Source organism: Rhynchophorus ferrugineus, unplaced genomic scaffold (genome assembly GCF_030347505.1).
Source record: "Rhynchophorus ferrugineus isolate W39M unplaced genomic scaffold, kcgeb_rfMv2 rfM3, whole genome shotgun sequence".
NCBI classification, from domain to species: domain Eukaryota; kingdom Metazoa; phylum Arthropoda; class Insecta; order Coleoptera; family Curculionidae; genus Rhynchophorus; species Rhynchophorus ferrugineus.
The window spans coordinates 33,715,192-33,735,207 of NW_027472582.1; the positions used below are offsets into that span (position 1 = coordinate 33,715,192).

At 33.5% G+C, this 20,016-nt stretch overlaps 1 protein-coding gene across 2 annotated transcripts in view; it reads left to right on the forward strand.

Moving 5' to 3' along the window:
- LOC143193098 (uncharacterized) overlaps positions 1-20,016 on the forward strand; it is a 917,882-nt gene that overhangs the window by 879,890 nt on the left and 17,976 nt on the right. The window lies entirely within an intron of this gene.

Sequence of the window (20,016 nt, forward strand, 5' to 3'; positions counted from 1 at the left end):
CTAATTTATCGTTTTGGGAGGCCCGCGTGTGGGGGCCCAGTTAATTTTGTTACCTTACAGGGGAAGAAAAGAGTTGGAGGTGGGAGAGTGTAGAGTTCGAAACAGAACACTAGACTTTAATACTCCGCAAAAGAAAATTAAATATATCTTAAAGTATTATCATAGTTTAAAATTAATTAAAATTGGAAAATGTTCCAGTTTTAAAACTGACTAGTTTTCGCATTAAATTTTCTATTTACATTAAATTGAACTGAAGCTTCCTTAATATAACTAAAAAAAACTTGGAATAAATTAATCTTTTTATGCAATAGTTTCTTGAAAGAAAATTTTTAAATTAAGATTATAATTAGCACATAATTATCACCCTATTTTATGAGTTTGAAAAACCATTTTCTTTTAATCCCTATTTTCCACAGAAAAGTTTTCCCATTTACTTGAAATAGACTGTTAAATAATGAATGGTATTAATTATTTCATACCTGAACTTTAACTATGATTAAAAGAAAATACATTGGTATTAAAATACTGATTATTTATTAGAAATAATCACGATGAACAGATAAATACGAAATAGTATTACTATGATTAACATTAAAAAAATACTCAATATTTATTCAAATGCTCTACAGCGGCAATTTCTATGCTTATACTAATACTTTCCCTAAATAGCTTATTGCTTCGGAGCTAATTATATTACGTGAAAATGCGAAGTAATTGCATGAAAACTACTATTAAATAGCCTAAACTTGATGATTTTGACGATTTTCCACATATACAATAACATTTTTTCATTTAGTACTATTGAGTTATTCGGTGTATACAAACGCTGACCAGGGAATACTCAAAATTACATTTTCAATATTCATTATTTATGTTGTCTTATTTGAAGAATTTTTTGTCAAATTCCATTAAACAATTTTGGAAACTTATATTGATGCTGCCTATGTCATATTCCAAATGGTGGACAATGAACTGCAAGATTCAATAAGGACGAAAACCCAGACTCTCAAATATTTTCCAGACATTTAGCAGTCTGTATCTTGCGTGTGACCTTGCAGTTGTAAACGGATAGCAGCCATATCCTTAGTTAATTGCAACAGTTGTTGGTTCAGACCCTCGTTATTCGTTCTTAATTCTTCGTTTTCTTTCAGTAATATATTCAAATCCATTATGTTGTATTGTTATAATTAAATATTTTTTCACTAACTTTCACTTTTTTCTCTTTTTGGAAAACGTGGGACCTCTTTTGTTTGAGAGCACGTATTTACTTCACTTTCGATTGGCCTTTTTACCGTACCCCGTATATGGGAGTTATTTGAAACTGTTAACCGTAAAAAAATATAAACACGTCTTGACTCTATGAAGGTCGAGACCGAACTGCCACAGTAAAAATGACGGTAAACAGTACGGTTGGAGCTTTACAAAACTAATATCAGTGGAACGCTAACTCTAAGCTGCGAAAAAAGTGGTGCAACGGTCATAAAACCTGGACAGTTGATCATTGGGGAATATAGTATGGTCCGTAAATCATCGCTTACATTGTATCCTACAAACGTGGGGATTCATGTATGAAGAACTCCAGAAAATCCTACGAACCAGACTGCCTGGTTTCTAAAGTCAAGCATGAGAAGTTCCGTTATGGTTTGGGCGACAATATTGTGAGGTTCAGTTATTCCTTATTCACATCATTAGCCCGATTACTTCGAATCAATATCTCGACATACTCAATGATTAAATTCTTACTATCACTAGCATATCACTGCCAAACAGTGTCATTCAAATATGGTAATGCGCTCATACACACAGCTAAAAAGGTCCAGTGTTGATTTGAGCAGCATCGGAATATAATCAAACATCTTCTGTGACCAGCACAATCACCAGACCTCAACATAATTGAACCATTATGGAGAATTATAGAGCAGGCAAAGAGGAATATATTGCCCTATCCAACATCATTGGTGCAATTGGGAGATGTTTTGATACAAGAATGAAACAAGATTCCGTTGGAAAGTACTACACCCTTACGAATCTATTTTATGGAGAACTGCAACTGTTTTAAAGGCTAATGGTGGCTCAACAGCTTATTAATAAACAAATAACAAGTCATTTGAAAAGTCCCCAGCCTGTCATAGTAAAACACATATTTTCGGCAAAATTAGTTTTTTTATTCAACACAATTCCCTTCAAGGGTGATAAACTGATTATAGCGACCCTCCAACTTTTCGATACCATTTTTGTAGTACGATTTGTCCTTTGGTTCAAAATAGGCCTCAGTTTCGGCGATCACCTCTTCATTCCACGAAAATTTCTTCCCAGCGAGCATTCTTTTGAGATCTGAGAACAGGAAATAGTCGCTGGTGGCCAGATCAGGAGAATACGGTGGATGAGGAAGCAATTCGAAGGCCAGTTCATGGATTTTTGCCATCGTTTTAACTGACTTGTGACACGGTGCATTGTCTTGGTGAAGCAGCACTTACTTTTTCTTCAAATGCGGCCGTTTTTCGGCGATTTCGTCGTTCAAACGGTCCAATAACGCTATGTAATAGTCGCTATTGATGGTCCTTCCTTTTTCAAGGTAGTTAGTGAAAATTATTCCATGCGTATCCTAAAATACAGACGCTATAACCTTGTCAGCCAACTCTTCCCACGCTTTCGATTCATCATGTGCATTTCACTCGGATGACTGTCGATTGGACATCGCAATGAAATTATGGACCCATGTTTCATCCACTGTCACATGTTGACGCAAAAACTCGGGTTTATTACACTTGATCATCTTCAAACACTGATCCAAATCGTCAACTCGTCGTTGTTTTTGGACAAAAGTGAGCTCGTGCGGCACACACTTTGCACAGAGCTTTCTCATACCCAAATATTCATGAATGATATGATGTACATGTTCAGTTGATATCTTTAGAATGTCGTTAGAGTGTATTTCATTCAATTTCAATTTACGGTCATTCAAATTCATTTTGTGGATTTTTTTAACGTTTTCGTCGGTAAGAACCTCTTCACAATAACAAAAGTTGCTTCACTCAGAATGCTATAATTCACAAACGAATCTGACAGCTGTCAAATTTATATACGCATCTTTTGGGAGTTACGGCTAACTAAAAAACATATGGATTTAATTCTAGTAGCACCATCTATGTATCAAGCCAGGTCAATTGACCTGTTATTGTGTATATGTCAGGTATTCATATTATATTGTCCTACCTATAGTATAACTTCATAGAACATATATGTTCAATGTCGGAACGAAGAACACTTCAAAAAGATTACAAGCGACAATAAGTAGCGGAATCGATTTACTGAAATTGCGTCGCGCTTATCCTTTAGAAACTCGGCTAATCAGACAACTACTTTGTAAACAGCTCAAAAATAGGAATTCAATGCTGTAAACTACTATTCCGCTCGACAACTCTCGCGTCCAGGTCCTTTATTAACGTAGCTCGTCCAACTTAACAAAAGTTTAGAAAAGACGTTAACCTGCCGCTAACTAAGTTCATGGAAAAGTTCGACGCAACTATGCATATGAGCACAATGACGTCGTGCTTCCAGGTTAAGTATGCGGATAGAAAGTTTCGCTGATGTGCGGTTGAGTTACGTAGCAGCAAATTTATGTTGACAAAAGAAGAGAAAAGACGAAACAGGAAGAGGGAGACGAGAGAAAAAGATAAGAAAATATCGTCTTAAAAATACCAGCAACGCTTTATACATACAACACGTAAAACACTTAAGAAATAATCTATAATTATAAAAATAAAAATATAAAAGTTCCTTTATTTTGAAGACAATTATTTCTAACAGTCACAATATTCGATCAGAAATATAGATAAATAAGATCTACTATTTTGTGAGTTTGGTCATAATCCCTAAAAAAATATTATAAATATTATAAACATATTTTCCTCTTGTCGTACCTTTAGTGATATATAAATAACTAATTATATTAGGAGACAGGCATGCCAACAAAAATTTAAGGACTGAATATTTTAGGATTCATATTGAAGTATCGCGTAATTTTATGAAACATTTCTGCATTCATTTTCTATTTCCGTTTCGCATACTATCTGGTCAATATTTAAATTAACTATAGAAAAGTATTTATATTTATTTATTTGTTTGATCAGTTACAACAGTTGAAAATGATGTTTCAAATTAAATTTATTGTATGAGTTCATTAGATATAATAAATTTTACTGACATATCTAATAAAGTTAAATTTTACATTTCTACGGGCTAAAGTTATTATTCAAAACGTACAGAATACATGAAATAGTTTTATACTACTAATATAAAATACTTAACATTATGGAGAGTAAATTAAGGTAGAGCCTAGTAAATGACCTAACTAATAATGATGGTGCCGCTTACTAGCCCCAGTCCTGTTCAACCTTTATATGACTGATTTTCCACTTCACAAACATTCCCACGCAGCATTTTATACAGATAATACAGCTTTCTTCACCATCGGTTACAGTCTCAAAGCCATCCGCGACAGACTTCAAGTCCAACTGAATCAGGCGATTGCGTGGTTCAAATTCTGGCGGCTGAAGATTAACTCCAGCAAAACTCAGGCTATTCTATTCCACCGTAAGAAAAAGTTCCGCGCGTATCGCCTCCAAATCAAAAAAGTCCCTATCCCCTGGTTCCAGAAGGTATCATACCTCGGTCTCCAGTTCAACCGCAGGTTCCAACGGTCAGCTCAAATACAGGACGCTATTTGCAAAGGCAATGACGTGTACAGCTTACTATTTCCTCATCTGCAGAAAAAGCAAACTCCCACAAAAGCGACTCTGTATAAAATGCTAGTCCATCCAGTCTGCCTCTACGGGGCACAGGTGTGGTACAGGTACGACTCTGAGAGACAACTTGCACTACTTCAAGTGTACCAGTCCAAAAAAGTCCGCGCGTTACTTAATTCCCCAAGGTTTATGAAGAAGGCAAACACTCATCTCGAATCAGGCATCCCGTTCTTGAAGAGTTTTACGAACATGCTTGGTGTAAGGTTCTCCCTAGGCGCCTTAGAACTCGATAACAACTTGATCAAATCCCTACCCATCCACAAACCCCAGTAGCTAAACCAAGTACGACAATCCCAGTTGTATCCCAGGCTATCTATCGCCCGCAAAATTATCCCGAACCCAAAGCGAACAGCAAAAGACCATTTGGGTCTAGCTGGTCAGTCTGGAATACGAAAAAAACCTAACTAATAATACAAACACGCCAATAAATAGTCCAAACATATCATGGATCTAACATCAGTTGCAAGCTGATATTTTCTTCAAATTCCTTGTAGATTACTTTTCAAAATTTAAGGAAAAATATATAAAAAAATATAAAAATAAGAATTTCAGATCATTCAGATACATTTAAAACCACTCAAAGAAATTCACGCGCATTCAATATATTTTCATGCATACTTGAAAAGTAATAATCAATAACCGTAACACTATCACAGATCATTGGAGGAAAATTATTTCGGTCTCAAAATCGCATACCTCTAATAATACTTATTCAACTCAATGAAGCGCTCATATAATATAATGCTTTAAGTAACATAAAACATTCTAGATAACTTTACTTCCGCAAAATGAGAAATATAATGCAAGTTTAACAAAAATTGTGTGATATTTATAGTGCTCCTTAATAGTAAATCCTTAACACGTGCACTGCCAGTCGCATTTTATTACCGCATTTCAAGCGCCAACAGTTTAACAACCGTTTAAACGAGTTTTGAGCATAAACGCGACATCGCGTCTATAGCGTTCCAAATGCAATCGCTGATATGCGAATTCACGTCCTTGGCAGTAAACGCGTTAAGTAACCGTCAGGGTTCGACTCTCTGGCCTTCTAGTCGTTGAGAATTTCGATGAAATTCTTAAACAAATTGAGGTAGACCGTTTCATATCATAACATTTTTATAGAACTGGATACCGAAGGAAGTTGGTACTGTGGTCCTACATGAATTAACAATAAAAATATCAATAGGCCACGTTTTGATTCATGAATTGAATTGTTTGCTGAAGCCAAACGAAGTCTCAAATAAAGGTGACTAGTATTTGGGGAAATTGAAAATCGACTGGCTTCAAAAGAGACTTGTGAAATCACATTTTTTGTCAAATTTCAAGTTTTTTGCTCAGAAATTTCAGATGTTCTACAGTGACGGAATTATGCCTTTACCAGGCAAGTAGCAAAAGACCAGCGATCAAGATACAATAAAATTACGATCAACATATCGTTGGTTATCGTCGGATGCTATGTGAATAAGTTCATATTTAAAAACACAAAAAAGAAATAACAATACTTTTCCCCAGCCCAATATCTATACGAAAATATACTACATTTTATTACTATATAACACAAACTCGTTTAAGTTTAATATATAGTAAACATCTACTATTGAGTCACTCCAGGTATTTTATATTATTAATGCCGCTGAAAGTTGGTAAACTTCCGATATTATTAAACGACATATAAAGATGTACGGAACTTTTTCTCCGTCGCTACTTATACAATTGATTTTCACTTACAGTGAACCATATCAGTTTGCAAAACTTCAATTGGAATCATTCGAGGAAACTTATTCCCAACTTTCTCGCCTCATTGTTATCAAATCTTTAGATATAACTGCCTTGGTTACAGGTCTTGACGTTTTTTTTATTACCTCTTACGGTGACGCTCTTTCAACTTTCTACTATATTCAATAAGTAAAATCAAATGCTGTTTTCAATCAGAATACGTTTATTGAATTTCAATAAGTTTTACGTTTTTCTTTTTACTAAATTTTTTGTACTTTCTTTCGTATGTGTCCATACGAATTCAAACAGAATATAAAAATTTTCTTAAACTGTGAAAGACAAAGAACAATAAAAGCCCACCATTGTATTTGTTCTTCTATTGTACATTCATATACTCATCTTGGTCGAATAACTATGTAACTGTATTTTTAATCATATAAAAATATGCATAACTTTTTCTTTAGCGTCGTATTTCGAACGTACAGACTATAGCACATCCCCACAGAAAAATTAGCAAGACAAACCTTTCGAAGATCCTGTTTTTGGGTTTGATTATAATTTGAATGATGTGTGGAGCTTATAGCAACCATACTCCACTGATTTCAGCATGTGAATACTGGTTTCCTCATGTTAAAATTGGTGATTTTGACACTGAAGATAAAGAGCGTTCTGGATAGTCAAAATAAATTGGAAGACGAGGATTTGAAGGCATTGATTAATGATGATTCATGTAAAACGCAAGAGGAATGTACAGAATTGCCAATTGCTTAAAGAACGCGTGAATTATCGAAAAACCTAAATATTTTGTGCCATATGAATTGAAGCCAATAGATATTGAAAGGCGTTTGGTCATGTTTCAAATACTACTTCAACGGTAAAATCGGAAAGGATTTTTGTCGTATTGTTACTGTGCATTTGCACCGTACTGGCGATTAAAAATGGATCCATTAAGATAAATCAAAATGAAAAAATGAATGCGGACATTAACATCAACAGCAAAGACGAATATCCATGTCCCCAAGCTAACACTCTATTTTTGATGGAATAAGTTTTGTGTGGTATACTATTAGTTGCTAAAACTTAATGAAACCATTAATGAAAACCGTTATCGATTAAAATTAATGCGTTGAACTGACCACCATGCGAAAACGGCGGGAATACGAGCAAAGACACAACAGTGTTATTCTTCTGCATGACAACGCTCGACCACATGTCAATGAAATACATACTTGGAAACATTATAACTACAGACATTGCTCCTTTTGATGCCGATTTTTCACAATTAAAATTTTCAAATTAAAAAAATCCTTTAAAACTAATTTATAGGCCCATTGTGAAGACTAATCGAAGCGTTGTGTTAACTAACTTGCAGAAAAGAGAGCAACCACTTACCCGCATGACTAATAGTTCGAATCCTTATATTACAACAAGTTTATAATAAGATGCCCTGTAAAACGAGAAACTGAAACCTATATATTCCATTTAAAATGCCTTTAATGGTTTTATTAACATCAGCTTAATTTATACCAACGATTATTAAGAAGCTACGTAAACATGATGTTATCACTTGAAACGCGCTTATTGAAAATGAATGAACGTATTTTAAGTTTCGTTATAAATCACTTTTGAAACGACCAAATTGTGCCATTAAAGTTGTTTACCAAGCAATTTCTCCTCTCTAACAATTCCCTAACGACTCGTTTCGCCAATTGAACGAAAAAGAACATTATCTAAAAAACATATCGCCATACATAAAGTATTTTTACCATCGACAAGACAGGTTTCGTGTGCTATCATCGCCATTTGAGTACTTAACGAACGAAACGTATCATTTTAGAGGAAAAAAGTTCAGCTGCGAAAAGAGAAAAGTTCTTTTTATTATTTTGAACGTAATTGCCGATCAATTAGGTTTACTTTGTCGATCTTAACGCTATTTTTACGATTCCAGTGAATAATAAATTTACTCTATTTAAAAGTACATTAACCACTGGAATTATGTTGAAATATATCGATGGACTGAAATGTTTGGATTACAACCTATGGTGATGAATTACTTCATATAATAACAGGTCAATTGAAAAGTTTTTTAGTTAGCACTAACGCTCAAAGAATGCGTGTATAAATTTGACAGCTGTCGGATCATTAGTTTATGAATTATAACATTTTGAGTGAAACAACTTCTGTTACTGTGAAAAAAATGGATAAAAAGAAATTTCACGTGTTGATATAATATTGCTTTTTGAAGGGAAAACATAGAGTTAAAGCAAAAACTTGGCTTGATGCCGAGTTTCCGAACACTGCCCCACGAAAATGAACCATCAATGATTGGTATGTTAAGTTTAGACGTGGTGAAATGAGCGGCGAAAACGCCGAACGCAATGGACGCCCAAAAGAGGTTGTTACCGGCGAAAACAGAAAAACATCCCCAAAATGATTTTGAATGACCGTAAATTGAAATTGAATGAAATAGTAGATACTCTAAAGATATGAAGTGAACGTGAATCTAGATTAACGGATACCTTGAATAATTTTGGGGATGTTAAAGTATATTAGGGGATACACGTACGTTTTCTCCTATTTAGTTTTAGAGTGTTCATTTTTACAACTTAAATTAAAATTTCAGACGAGTTAAATTGCAAATACAATACGATAATCCTTAAAATACAGATCTATATAAAATAATAGGATTTCTAAGATAAAATTAATAAGATATGAAATGGAGGAGAATATGATTCCAAATTCAAGAAAGTTTAAAGTAACTCACAAAAAGGTAAAAAATAATAAAAGTCAGATTTTCAACACAAAAAACTCGTTTTAAAAAAATATGTACATAATAATCGTTACTACCAACTCATCACTTTGAAGTCGATACGAACTCCAAATTAGATTTGTTTTGCTCGTAATTTAATTTTGGGTATATGTTACAAAATTATAGTATTATTTTTGTATGGTTTGGGCTCGGTACTGACTTCAAAGTGATCAGTTGGTATTAGTTAAAATAATATTGTAAATAGATAAATAGATTTAAGTAGATACTAAGCTAAATTGTGTATATAGTAGGATATAAAATAAATGTAGTAGATATATTAAATAAGGTTTTTGTTTATTTTTATTTAGTTATTACAACGATTATTATGTACATATTTTATTTTAAAATGTTTTTTAAATGTGTTAAAAACCTAAATTTGATCATTTTTTACCTTTTAGTGAGTTCCTGATTTATTTTTTAAAGCCATTCAAGTAAAGGTGCAGCCCTTATGAGGAAAAATAGGAATAAAGGAACAATTATTGAAAATAAGGAACGCTTCAGACCCCGGGATCCACTACCTAGCCTAAAAGATTTGAGAAATGTTCTAACCAAACTAGAACAACAACAAAAAAGACCCTGACTTGGTCTCAATGACACCACCTCGGAAGTGCACTCTTTCGAATAAAAAATAATTTTGAAAATCGGCCAATAATTGACGGAGAATTGACCAACATGCATTAAAAAATATATGTACAGACTAACATAGAACCTCCTCATTTTTTGAAGTCGGTTAAATATCTAGTTTAAATGGCGACGAACTGCTTTTATATGAAAGCGATTATTGCATGGTATGCTATACGCTTCCTTGAGATGCGGACCATATGTCCCCTTGTAAATGTCGTAATCAGAGTACGCCTCACGTGCTTAATATGAAATTGATTTGTTTAATTCTGTATCAACGGAGACTCTCCTTTCTTAATATAGATGCTTACTGACGAAAATCTTCTTATGATAGGTTTGTTTCAACGATCCTTTTGGTCGACTCTGAACAAGATTCTCTGTTGACAATCAATTGACAGAACGGTTACGTGATTGGAATGCCCACCTGTTATTACTTACAATCAGTTACAATCGTGTTGTGGGCATGTTTATTCATTCATAATGGAAAAGTTAAAGTAGATATAACAATGAGTACTGTATTTTATAGAAATTTTGTTAGAATTAAATAACTCTATTAGATAGGATCAAGATAAAGCTTGATAAAAAGTTATAATAAATGCAGAACACTTCCTATATTTAAATAGATTGAATACATTGCATATCTCGAAAAAATATTTAGAAGTACTAGTTGTTAAATAACGTTTCAGACAACAATGACTCTTCGGCAAGTTTATGTAAAAATCGAAAAAAAACATCGAGGTGTTTCGTGATCGTATAAACATTAACTATATTATTAATAATTAGTCGATTTTAGAATAATTTGTAAATATTTCATTTAGTTATTCCTTCGTATATTGCAAAATATTTGTTAAAATTACTTATTAAAGAACGATAAAGAAGTAATATGAATTTAATTTATAATACATATATGATTATCGTTAAATAAAATAAAACCTGAGATATACAACACATATTTGAACAAATCTGTATCGAATTTGAAAATTTATAGTTATTTATTATTAGTTTATTTATTATATTATACAATTATTTATAATCTCACTTTGGTTTGAAAATTATTCCCACAACAGAAAGTACGCATGTAGGACTAGATTTACTTTTAATGTAGAAGTAATTTGTTAAAATATCTATCAATAAAAAAATAAAAAATATAATTTGTAGGATAAGCAGACATTATTATAGACATTAAGGAATATATTTTTATTATTTAATTAATACATTGTTACTAGTCGTTTCTATCTAACCTACAATTTGTCTTTATGATAACTTAAATCTAGATATATAACTAGGAGGACCCATCGGCCCTATATCTCTGGTGAAATAATTTTTATACATGTCACTGTTGTATTATTTAATATATGCACCTCACTACACAGCACTACACAAAATCATATGGTTTGATTCTTTTGTGTCCATGTACTGTTCTGGTGGTATCCAAAAGCTGCAATATTTCAATATTCTCATGAGAATGGAGTCTTTCTTCATGCCCCCTTGTAATTCTCTTGATTTCTTGATTGACTGTGGGTATCTGAAGGCCTCGATGTAGGTAATCAGTCCTATAGTATTTGAGTGCACCCACAATACATCTCAGGACTTTGTTCTGAAAAATATGTATTTTATTTATGTTATTCTTTGCAGAACATCCCCATAATTGAACTCCGTATGTCCATATAGGTTTCAGTATTTGCCTATATAATAGCAATTTATTATGTACTGATCATTGCGATTTTTTTCCAATTAGCCAGTACATTTTCCTAAATTTAAATTGCAGTTCTTTTCTTTTCTTCTTTATATGTTCCTTCCAGCGAAGTTATGCATCAAGATTCATTCCGAGATATTTAGCGTTGTTGCGTTGCTATATGGAATGAAGTATTATTTAATGCTATTAGTGCTTCTACGGTCTGTTTGTAGGTAAACTACACATGTACAGATTTACTTTCACTAATTCTTATTTTCCAAGCTTGTGTCCAATTATTTGTATTGTCAGGTGCCTGTTGTAATTTTCACTATTGTCTCCGACAGCTATAATCGCAATATCATCAGCAAATGTAGCCATCGTAATATTCTCCAATTGTGGTATATCACAAGTGTAGAGTAGATAAAGCATTGGTCCCTGGACACACTTCCTTGTGGTACACCTTCCTTAGCTTCTTTTATTGTAGAGTAAGCTTCTTCTTGTTTGACTCTAAATATTATGGTTGTAATGTACGATTTTAGTAGTTCAGTGTGTTGTTTTGGTAGCATTTTCTGTAGTTTATGAACAAGGCCTTCATGCCAAACCTTATCGAAGGCTTATCCTACATCTAAGAATATAGCTGAGCATACTTTCTTACTTTCAACAGAAGTTTTTCAAAAACCTTAGATATTACTGGCAGAAGTGATATAGGTCTATAGAACTTTATTTCGTTTGGTGACTTCGCAGGTTTTGGGATTCTTAAGGAATATTATCAGTAAAATCCATAAACGGAAATGTACCAAATTAATTAAATATGTATTCAAAAATAGAACATGGTCATAAAAATATCAAACGGTAACGATAGAAACGTTTCTAGATATGTTCAAAGAACTTATAATACATGTCATTGGATCTCTTGGATTTCTCTGCCATTTTGTCTACTTTAATAATCACCATGTCTTGGTAATTACTCGCATTGTGGCTTTCTATATTACATCTATATTTCATTATCCTCAAGCTCTTCCAGTACATCCAGTAACTTTCCTACTATTATGGTACAATTTTTTGAGATTTATCTTCAATAAATTGCTCGAAGGCTCTATTGTCATGTTCGTATTTACACCTACATTTTTACAACAGCAGTGAGTTCAAATCTTAATATACAGTATATTACCCTAAAAATTGTTTAATATAATTATATCTACGTTAAGCAGGTTATAAATTCTACTTCACCAGTTTCTGGAAGTTTCATAATATATGAATTTACTAATTATTTTTTTTATAAAACTAATAAATACTAATAAACGGATCCGCCCACAACATGATTGTACACGATACCACGTGACTGGTTCAATCGCGTGATCATTCCAATCAATTGATTATTTAAATCACGTGACTCGTCTGTCAATTATTCTCGCTCTATTAGACTTAAGCGAATTTCAGATTTAAGCGAACAATAATTACGATTCTCGATATAAACCAATGAAAATATGGCAAGCCGAATTTTCGTGTCGTCTCGTCAAACCCTTTTCTTTTCTAATTCACTTAATACATTTTTCGAGTCCGAATTCAGTGCTGTGCAAAAAGGCTCATTATCGTAATGAAAAAACAAATGCTAACACAAAGGATGTATAACACTCATATAATATACCTTGTTGACAGTTAGCAGGACTGCTGGCAGAATTTCATAACGGACAACGCCGCAATTTTTACGTCTTGTTATTGTTTAAAAAAGTAGTAAATACCAAAAAAAAGATATTAAGCATATTAAATATGTGAAACGATAGTAATGCTTTTTGGATATTAGAAACAGAACAAAAGACAAGACAGAGGACCAAAAATCGATCGATGCACGCTATCTAAGATATAAAGCTTGTATAAAGGATCCCAAAGTGTCGCATTAAATTGACTACGGTCTAAGGTAAATTTAAACTCGCCATCAGCACGACGATGAATGCACCACCTATCGACTTATTTTATAACTTTGACGTAGAGGGCTGATGACGCCGTTAAAGAAAACTTCCGAAAGTTCCAGAATTATGATTGATAGCGGTCTATCGTCTCATTCCATTGAAACGAAAGTGAGTTAATGCCGCCGCGATATGAACGAGTTGGATGACTAATCGAAGACTGATTATACTGAAAGAGATTGGCTTACAAACTAAGTATTTGGGTGGAATGGATGAAGTTGAGCGATAAAATATGGACGAAAAAGAAACCCCTAATGGTTTTAAAATATGGTACTTTGTTTTGATTTATCGTTAGTTAGGTTACCCGTATTTTTCAATAAATAAGGCGGAACGTGAATATAAGAGGGTTAGTTTTAATCGCTTGAAGAGATTTTCATTTAATACAATTTAACAATATACTTGGTATCTTATTAGTACTCCCACATTAGAATATTAAATTGTGTATAAACAAAACAAATAGGAAATTCTTATAGGAATCATCAAAACGCTAAAAGCTAATATTTTGTAATTTGACCGTGTTATGTTATTTACAGAAAATATCGATAATGTACAAGACCTTATAACACAAAATCATCATATGTGAGAGCATGTTTAGGTATCCTTGGGCATTAATACGGAAAGCATCAATATATGTTAAGGGATTTATTTATTAAATAAAATATTTGAAGAATACCTTGAAGTATTGTCAATTGTAGTATATAAAAAACTGTACATAGCATCTTGACAGGATATCAGTAAAGCAATATTCGACTGTATGGGTCTTCCAAAACGAACCAAACCTAACAAAAATTATTTGTGGAAAAAAAAACATCGAAGCAAATGATTGGCTGTTTCTTCGGTATTGTCGGTTACAAAGCGACTGTGACATTAGAGTAACGTGGGTTGATGAATTTTGAATAGTATACCATTTTTTTCGGGAAGTCTTTGTAGAATATGAGAAAAAATCAAAGAATCATTCAACCCCGACATAAACGGCCGAAATATCGAATTTTTTCATTATTATAAAAATAGAAATGGTATATTATAACAGAACGCGAAATGAAGAAGAACCTATTGTGCTCTAGAATAAATAAGAAAACGGATCAAGGCTTAGGCAACTGATCAGACTTATCATACAACAAGCTGGTTATACTTACTAGAACATAAACATATGCAGTTGTAGTGAATTTATACTACTGATAAATGGCTGATTATATAAATAGTGGTAATCAACAATAAACACTAATCTAAATGGCAATATTTCACCAAACAAAAAACATATTAACCTAACCGTCCCAAGAAACAGTATCTTCTTTTAATATGTTAAATATCACCAACTCATATCCCGAGCTATCAAAAAGCTCAAGCTATTAAAAGTTTTTACTTATTTAAACACATAATTTCTACTAAAAATACCTTTAAAACAATTTAACGATATTCTTCATTAGAAATAAAATATAACTTTCATATCACATGGACGAATTTTAGATTATATACAGAGGATTATATATGAAGTTGCTGATAGGAGATATATGGGGTATACACAGGTGTCGAACCACCATTTGTTTTAAAAACAGCTGGAATTCTTGAATGCTTCAAAAGCTTCAGCGATGTTGGAGATGAAAAATTACTCTCAGTCACTCTCTATTCTAACACTCCCCACAACGGCTCAATTATACTGACGCCTAGTTATTCTACTGGCCAGGGAAGATGTTTGAACCTTTTTGGCTGTTTGTAGGGGGGCAATATCATCTTAGGATAGAGCAGTGTTTGGCAACAATAAGCTAGTCATAACAAGAACTTCGTCATTGAGGATATCAACATTCATTCGCAGTAATCTGGTCAGCGATGTGAATGAGACAGCGATATTGCCGCCCAAATCATAACGAAGTTATGGAAGTTCTCCATACACAAACGCGGCCGTTTATAGACCACAATATAAACGATGATCAGACCATAAAATATCTAATCAATCTAATCATCAAGTGTCCAGGTTTTACCATTTCTTTCGCAACTTAGTATTGGCTTCCGTATAAAGTGTTCCCAATCACAGTCCTTCCATGAGTGCTTTATGGAGCTCCCGCTGTACTGTTTTTGTGGAAACTGTATTGAATTCGCGTACTGTTCCTCTTCGCCGATGATGTTTTACCATGTTTTGTTTATATTATTACCGTGGATACGATCAATAATCACAAGATTTTTTTGACACCGATCGCTTGTTTGCCATGTAATCTGAGCATAGGCGTCATAATATCCTACTGACACATAATGGTATTTTTGGAGGGATCAAAATCTAATGAACACTAAGACAAAATTTTATTGTAATTGTTAAATATCAATGCAACGGTCCTTTCGTTAAATATTGAAGAACGAGCCAAGATTTATAGCTTCTACTTTTCGAAACGAAAATTTTTTTTCGAAACGAAAAAGATTTTTACTTGTAACGGCAATTTGTCTCTTTCGAGTAAAATTTTTCCAGGATATTCTTGCTTCGCAACATTTTTTCCTACAGTATTGTTAAACGAGATTAAATAATTTGAAGCAATGAAATACATAATTCGATGTCCAAAGCATTAAAATATTCCTTGGTCAGTATCCAGATATGGTGTACAAAAAGTACAATGAGTTTTATTCAAAATATTTTCTGTTTATAAAACATGTAAAAAGAAGAAGAAAGAGTTTTAAATGAAATATTGACAAAAACATCGCGTATTTTTGTGAGTACGATATTCACCAAAGTCAAAGGGCAAAAATCATCCCTTTCATCGCGGCCTTGGGCAAGAGAATCTAAACTCTGTCAACCGCACCCGGATACAAATTCTGTAATTACTCGAGTGATATGGTTGAAACTATGCGACAGTGGTGCGGGGATAGTAATGGCACCCCTCGACGTCCTTTGTGGATGGGCTACTGGACGCCCGCGGGATTTCAGGGAGAAAAGCTCCCCGTTTTTCAACGTTGAACTTCCGCAGGCATCTTTTCTAGCGAGCGCTTTGAAGTGACGTTTGGTTGTTTGTTATATTGGCTCAGATCGGCGAATTCGATACAATAAATATTGCTTGTTCAACGCGGTACAGAAAATTATTACGCCGGGAATAATAAAGAGATGCCGTATGGCTATTTCGGAACGGTAATCGATTCTGTGTTAATCCGCTCTCTTTGGGTTTTTTTTAAATAGCCAGAAAGCAAAAAATTATATCCTATCGTAATGTAAAGGTTTTAGTACAAACAATAAAAAAAGAATACTGTGATGTTATTAAATCTTCTTTTAAACGTAAAAAATTTAATATTCCAAGTAAAACTAGTTGTATTCAACAGATCACGCAAAACAAAACTCTGAACAAAACTGATAATGTAATTTTAAATAGAAATATGGTAACAGGTCAATTAAAAAGTCCTCTGCCTACCATAGTAGAACACATTTTTTGGCAAAATTAGTTTTTTTTATTCAACATAATTCCCTTCAAGGGTGATGCATTGATTATAGCGACCCTCCAACTTTTCGATGCCATTTTTGTAGTACGATATGTCCTTTGCTTCAAAATAAGCCTCAGTTTCAGCCATCACCTCTTCATTCGACGAAAATTTCTTCCCAGCGAGCATTCTTTTGAGATCTGAGAGCTGGAAATAATCGCTGGGAGCCAGATCTGGAGAATACGGTGGATGAAGAAACAATTCGAAGCCCAATTCATGATTTTTGCCATCGTTTTCACTGACTTTGACATTGTGCATTGTCTTGGTGAAGCAACACTTTTTTTTCTTCAAATGCGGGCGTTTTTCGGCGATTTCGTCCTTCAAATGGCCCAATAACGCTATGTAATAATCGCTATTTATGGTCCTTCCTTTTTCAAGGTAGACAATGAAAATTATTCTATGCGCATCCCAAAATACAGACGCCTTACCAGCTGACTGTTGCGTTTTCCCACGCTTTGGAGTCCATCGTGTTTTCCCATCGTGTGCAGTCCACCCGGATGACTGTCGATTAGACTTCGGAGTGAAATGATGGAGCCATGTTTCATCCATTGTCACATATCGACGCAAAAACTAGGGTTTATTAAACTCGTCGTTGTTTTTGGTCAAAAGTGAGCTCGCGCGGCACTCACTTTGCACAGAGCTTTCTCATACCCAAATATTCGTGAATGATATGATATACACATTCATAAATTTAGATCGCTAATATATTTAGAGTGTCTATTATTTTATTAAATTTCAATATACGGTCATTCAAAATCATTTTGTGGATTTTTTAAATGTTTTCGTCGGTAACAAACACTTTTGGGCGTCCACTGCATTCACCGTCTTCAGTGCTCATTTCACAACGTCTAAACTTAGCATACCAATCCTTGATGGTTGATTTTCCTGGGGCAGTGTCCGAAAACTCGGCATCAAGCCAATTTTTTGTTTTAACTGTATTTTTTCCCTTCAAAAAGCAATATTTTATCAACACGCGAAATTCCTTTTTATCCATTTTTTTCACGATAACAAAAGTTGCTTCAGTCAAAATGTTATAATTCACAAACTAATGATCCGACAGCTGTCAAATTTATACATGAATCTTTTGAGGGTTAGGGCTAACAAAAAAAACATATGGATTTAATTCTAGTAGCGCCATCCTTGTGTCAGACTTTTCAATTGACCTGTTATACTGACATTTTTATTATTTAAAACATTAAATATGACATATAAATTCCCTTTCACTGAACATTTCCATTTTTACACACACAACAAACAACACTTAATTATCATTAATATCCTGTTGAAAATGCTCGGGACAATTAATTGTATTAAAAAATTGAAATATTACCTGACAATTATGATTGAGAGTTTCAGTTAAAATAGACATATAACTTGGTTTATCAATGTCATTATTCAGTAACGAATTAAAATAGATTCCTGGCGATAGATATAATACATGGGCTAAAAAGTCACAGACGTAATAAAGAAAAGGGGTTGTTTTTGTTCAAAATTGGCTTTATTAATCAACGTAATCTCCATAAAGAGCCACACAGTCATTCCAAGGCCACTCTAATATTTTGTTTTCTTTGTCACATGCGGTCGTTTCTTTGCAATTTCGGTTTTCAAACGTTCCAATAACGCTATATAATATTTACTGTTGATGGCCCCTTTGTTGATGAATATTACATCACGCACATTCCAAAATTGCGAGGCCATTACCTTTCCAGCCGATTGTTGAACTTTCAGGTGCTTTGGACGAGGTTCACCAGTTGTCCACTCAGATGACGATCGTTTTGATTCCGGACTGAAGTGATGGATCCATGTTTCATCCATTGTCACAAATTGAAGCAAAAATTCCGGCTTGTTACGTTTAAACATGGCCAAACACTGCACAAAATCATCAACACGTTTTTAGTTTTGTCAACAAGTTCTTTTGATATATTCACGATGTTAACCAACTCACGCAACTTCACGATCATCTTTTCGATCATTCAAAACGATTTTTTGGATTTTTTTATGTTTTCTGGTGTTATCACCTCATTTATACGTCCGTTGTGTTCTACACCATTGGTACCACGTTTACCACCTCTACGACCACGTTTGAAGTCGGCAAACCAACATTTTATTGCTGTTTCTATTGAAGTAGAGTATTTTTTTTCCATCAAGTAGCAGTGTAAAATTAAAACACGAAATTGTTTTTGATTCAATGTTTTGAAAATAACAAAAATAGCGTCACTCTTAGCACAATAACTCACAAACTTATGAGTAGAATATCATCACATTTTCACAGCTTTCTTTTAAAAGTTAGGACTAACTGAAAAGCGGTGAATGCAGGAAAACTAGCACTATCTATGTGTTAGGTCCGAGACTTTTCATCCCATGTGTTAACATTAAATGGTAACAATGAAGAGCTATTCAATATATATAAATATATGTAACAATTCTTGCTTGCAATATTCAATATCACATATACAACTTAGTTCTTGAACTGGTATTGCCTGATTCCTATCTGCCCGAAGTTAAGGCACAAATTTGTTCTGTTTCAAACACTTTGATGAACTGTTTCTTCATACCTAGCTTGGTATGGAAGGGAACAGGTATGATCTTCTTTTTATTTAACAGTAGTTCCTCGATTATATTGACTTTACAAACAATTAAGGAGTCTCTCAAGAGCCTACTCAAAACTTACTACCACTCTACTACCCCACAAGCAAATAAAGCAAGGGTATTTTGTCTAGCCACTGATAATTTTTAAATTAATAAAAATTATTTATTATAATTGTATTTTTGAAGATTTTCAACGGAATTTCAACCAAGATATCAAATACTTAATAATAATTTGCGTTCTAAAGAGCCGGCTTAATCTGTTAATATAATACAAAATACGTGAAAATCCTGAAACCTAGAGCCAATTCAATTTTTCGTGAATTTATACGAAAACTGTGGACTTAAAGATATAGAAATCAAATATGTGCATAAATAAAC